Raw genomic sequence first — 6,000 nt, forward strand, 5'->3', positions numbered from 1 at the left:
AAAAACATAACCCAAATGAAAGAAAAACATATATGCTGCAAATAACGTCAAGTTAGCATAAACAACAAATTAATTAGAGAGAAAGAGATAATGTCCTGTCAGTTGCATTTTTTATACTTAAAAGAACAAAAACATGAAGTATTTCGTAAATCACAGAATAAAAGAAAATATTTCTATAAACCGCAATAATAAAAAACTACATATATATATTTATATATATATATATATTGAAGACAACAAAGACAGGATAATTATCCAAACTAAGAATGTAGGTAGAAGTAGCCACAAGTACTGCAGGTACAGGTGTGGGCATGAAACTTTAATAACGATATTTACTTTCAAAGAAAACATTATATGTCCCCATAAGCTGCAATAACATAAAACTGATTCCTTAATGACTACCAGATGTGTCATCACATGCTTTAGAAACAACATGTTAAACCTACACTCAAAATGTACAGCTTGCTATAAAAAGTGAATTAAAACAATAAGTTAGAGTTAGCTTTTGACTTTGCTATTCATATACAATAGTAGCAAAAAAGCTGTCTTATTTTTAGTCTTAGAATTAATTTACATAAACAAGGTAGCTTCCTAAAGGTATTATTTAATCTTTTGACTAAAGGCAGAATTTTCATGCTGGATCTATAAGTATTCAGATTAAAATCATTGCTTTTAGTTAATTGCTTCAAAACTATAGAGCAGTTTTTGAATACAAACATAAGAAAAGAATAATTTAAGCTACGTTACGTTTTTTTCAAACAAAATGTTTTATATAATTAAAGTTGAGTTTCTGTTACATGGACTTCTAACATTTATTTTTAAACTCGGCATAGGCTCTGGTCAGAAAACACAATCTAAGCATGGCTAATAGATAAATTGCCAACTTTCCTTTTATACATTATATATATATATATATAAATATAATATTGATAAATATCTACTACCGGAGTCGAACCGGGACTTAGATGTTGCTTCATGACCATTTACGTACAGTCCTAATGTGTTATTGGGTCTGGTTGCCACAAAATTTTGCCCAATTATGTATGGTGCTTCACACAGCTAAAATAACTTAGGGTGCGTTATTGCTAATTTATTACTTATTAAAAAAATTCAAGGCGCGTGATTTGCAACCTCAGATGTCCAACGTAGCCAAAATAGTATATATTGCTAGCTAGCTATAGTGAAGTTTTTGCTTCAAATAACTTTGATTTCTTTTTTTTTCTTTACCTTCCATGCTCTTCAAAAAATTACTCTTAATGTTTATCTTTGTGTATAAATATGTATATATATATATAGCTAGCTATACAAAGAAGTTTTCACTGACTGTTTATTTATCAAACAATTTTCTAACGAAAGAGATTGTTAAAATTCTATTCAAAAAAGGAATTCAGAACTTTCCAAAAAAATCTGAATATAAGTCAAAGACTTTTTAAACAAAACAAAAATTGTCAGAAAAAACCATATTTAGTCACTTTTGAAGTTTAACATATGTGAAGAACAGGAGTAAAACTGAAAATGGAATAGTATTGTTATGATTACTAATTCCATACTGCACACACCAGGCTCCTGTTGCTAGCTACTGCGAGATAAGTATATATATGCTAAAAATGATTAGCTACCAGACATTCACAATCCACCCAATAATTGATGCAAGTAGTAACCATGCTAGTATAGCAATTATTATGTTCATAAGTCATAACTCTCTATTAGCTAGCTAGCTGGCTAGCTATCTCAGTCAAAACAAATATGGCGGAATTTCATTCTGAAATTTTTGAAAGGTAAAAAAATGTATATTTGCAATAAAAAACTTGTTTTACATTGTATTGACACAAAATTAAACCTACTAATGCAGGTAAATAAAATAAAGTTTCTGAGTGAAAAAAGCCCTAAATATCTGCATCTTAAAAGAAAATATAGAAGAAAAACATCATGTCCCCGAAAAGTTATTTTTCCGAGACATCGCAGTATTTGAGTAATATACAAGCCAGTTTTTCCAAGTGTTTTCCTTGTGTAACTATCATTCTGTTTTTTACATTAACCTTTACACTGCGTAGTTTTTAATGAAACGCGCCCGGGCTGTGATATTTGCATGACTTTTTGAGGACTATCTCCGTATAAAAAGAGCACAAACTTTGCGGGGACACAGTAGTGTCCCCGAAAATTCCATGTCCCCGTGAATACACTTTTTTTTGCAAGTTTTGTGCCCGTAAGCAGCAAATAGTCATATATATATATATATATATATATATATATATATATATATATATATATATATATATATATATATATATATATATATATATATATATATATATATATATATATATATATATATATAAATTTTACTGCGATATGTTGCCAAAGGGGAATGTTGATTTAAGGGGAATTTTTCGTTTCCCCTATTATCTTCTGGGCTATTTTTTGCATTTAAGGCAAAAATTTTTTCATTCATTAATTGCGTTGTTTGATACCTCTTATTCAAGTTTAAGGTGTGGCCGAAGCTCTGACATCTACACCGACCTCAATGCACAAAAATTAACTTCGAAATTTTGCCATGTATATTTCACATAGTTACTATATCAAGTTTTAGGGGAAAACAGACAATTGTAAATACTTTGTTATTTTTGTATGCATATTTTATTTTTTATTATTGAAAAGGAAACCCTATTATAACATCTTTTATTTTGCGTACAGTTTTTGCGATCTGTATCTCCACTAGTAATAAAAAAGCCTCCATCATTTTGAAGGCCATATTTAGTATATATATTAGTGAATTCCAAGAATATTAACCCGTTTTATATGTGCTGGTATACGAAAAGTGATTAATTCAATGGCCGTAGAGTCCCATTATGATTATCTTTGATTTCTAGCACTGTGATAAGAATTCCCCTTTTTGTGAAAAATATGCTAAAAATATTATTCCCCCAAAACCGAAAAATATGCTAAAAATATTTTTCCACTAGAACTATATATTATGATATTTTTTTAACAAACTCACAATAGTTGTTTAGTTGCTGCCGTTATTCCCAAAAAGCTTGCCTCGAGGGCTACGGAGACTAGAACGACAAATAAGGTTAATTGAGTTTACTGAATTCAAAAAAATATTGATGAAAAAATGCACGTTCACGGAAAATAATTTAAAATAAAATAATCCAAAGTTATAATGGCAAGGTTTAGATGAAATATTTCGTAAGTGAAGTAATCAAAGATTCTGGGCCAGCGAAAATTGCCGCCATTCAAAAGCAGGTGAGCCTAGAAAAGTTCACAAAAATAACTTTATTGTTTCACGCCTGTAAAAATAATTCATTACCGTAGAAAAGAAACTTACTGGCCTTGGAACTTACAACTTACAACTCACTCAACTCACGACTAGAAGTTTTCACATGCCCCAAATGCAAAGGCAAGATATCAAAATGTTTTGATACCCTTGCGTTTGCATAATATAACTTTTACACATTTTATTTATGTTTGTTTATGTTTTCTTGCATTATATGGTCAAGTGTGAAGGTCTTGCGTTTGTGTCAGATTTTTAAAATTAACATTGCACATGCGATGTTGTTTGCGTTTGCACTTACTTCGCATATATAAACTAGGATTTGCAGGTACGAAAGGAAAAATATACCCTTTTGAAATAATGCTGAAGTGTAAGTGTTAGTCTATGCCCCTTAAGTACAGGCCCAAACTTGCCTAAAATCTCCACAAAACATAGCCACATAGTCGATAACTATCTCTCTCTGTCCTGAACATTCTACAACTCAATACCGTTTTCAATTTGGTCATCATTATTTTCTTGTCTTCGCCGTTTCAACAAATAATCGAGTAAAGTAACGCATTTGCATGCGTGTCGGTGGCAATGTTCAAACATACCATATGTCAGGGTTTAAGATTCATTGAAGCCATCCTTGCTACTAATGTCATAAGTTATCCCATGTGAGTTTACAAAGACGAAATATGTATTTGCAGCGAAACGCACCAAGCCATAGAAAAAAATAACGATAAGTACATAGCGCTTCATCTTCGTCCTACACTTGTGAGAAATTATGTAAGAATGACTTGTTACAAAGTGTTGTGATACGACGTCATAAAATTTTAGAGAGTAATTCCCGTAGATCAGCTTGGCTGTGCTCGCGAGCGGCTACAATGATTCAAAATCTCGTATCCGTTTCCGAACAGTATTTCAAATTTCAACAACTTCCATTTTTTTGTCAAAATATGTCCTATCTAAACTTTGTCAGAAGAAGACAAATAAAAACAATCGAGCCTGAAAAAGTGCGACAAAAATAATCAGTTCATCTAAAACACAGACGTTCATAAATGTTCACAATGAAATCTGTGTATTTGCTCAAGCGTTGGAACATGACTTCTCCGTCAAAGTTTTCGCTGTGAGCATTCCGCATATGTTTTGCGCCAAGCAAATCGTCAACAACATTCGCACCGATGATTTCATCGTGTGCCTCTTCAAACACTACTTCTAGAACTTTCTTTCCGGCGTCCTTATTGTAATTTATGTCGGATTCACTTGGCATGTTATACACTACCTCCTCCAAAGCATTCGACTTCTTATAACGCAAATCAAAGCACACAACACTAAGTGCTTTGAAAAACTCCTTCCGTGGTGAAAAAAAGGCAAAGTATGTAGAAACAATATGCAAGTATTCCTCTAAACAGAATATGCTTTTGGAAGATCTAAAGCTTATAGTGATGCAAATTATGGCAAGTCTGTACACAATTTTGGATACTATAATGGAGTATTTATCGCACTAACCAGTTTATAAATGGTTCTCTTTAACTAGTGGTGAAGAAATACAATAATGTGTTGTTAGATACTTCAAACGAAGCGACCGATGAAGCGTTTTCTTGTATAACATACTAATGTTGTTTTGGGAGAATATAATGATATATATTTTGCACAGATCGGCATATGAAGATGTGAACATTATAATGTATATTTCTAGATTGTTTTCCTAAAAAATATAAATCGTCTTCTTGACAAAATATTCACTAGAATGTGTTGTTTTTAAAGCATCTTTTAAGAAAAATGTCAAAATTATGGGGATTTGCGACATATATCTTTTATACTATTTAAAACGTTCTCCTAAATACAATTAATAAAACATGCCGTTTATGAAGAATAGAATTAAATACTTTTTAGCATTCCACGGCTTAGACACCATATCTGACTGTCCTGAGGAAATTATTAACAAAAACAATAAAATTTGCGTTAAGTTTGAAGATATATAGCTGCAAAGACCACAATGTAACAAAAATTATATAAAATATGTCGAGAATCGCCACACATAGCTCGCACTTAAAACAAAAATCACAACATATATCTCGTATTCTTACAACTCTTTTACCCGATTGTTTAAAAACAAATATAATTATTAAAATACGTTGTTTTGGAAGAATCCGGCAACAAATATGCGAAAGTTATCAAGATTCGCCAAATATATCTCGTTTACTTAACACTCTTGTAATCGTCTTTTAAAGAAAACAAATATAACTACTATAATATGTTGTCTTGGGAGAATCTAACAACAAATATGCGAAAATTATCAAGATTCGCCAAATATATCTCGTTTACCTAAAAAAATCTTTCAATCCTCTCATAAAGAAAACAAATGTGATGACTATAATATGTTGTTTTGGGAGAATCTAACAACAAATATGCGAAAATTATTAAGGTTCATCACATATATTTTGTATATTTAAAAACTCTTGTAATTATCTCTTAAAGAAAACAAATATAATTATTATAATATGTTATTTTGGGAGAATCTAACAACAAATATGTGAAAATTATTAAGGTTCATCACATATATTTTGTATATTTAAAAACTCTTGTAATTATCTCTTAAAGAAAACAAATATAATTACTATAATACGTTGTTTTGGGAGAATCTAACAACAAATATGCAAAAATTATCAAGATTCACCACCTATATCTCGTATACCTAAAAAGATCTTTTAATCCTCTCATAAAGAAAACAAATATGATGA

Source organism: Hydractinia symbiolongicarpus, chromosome 1 (genome assembly GCF_029227915.1).
Source record: "Hydractinia symbiolongicarpus strain clone_291-10 chromosome 1, HSymV2.1, whole genome shotgun sequence".
NCBI lineage: Eukaryota > Metazoa > Cnidaria > Hydrozoa > Anthoathecata > Hydractiniidae > Hydractinia > Hydractinia symbiolongicarpus.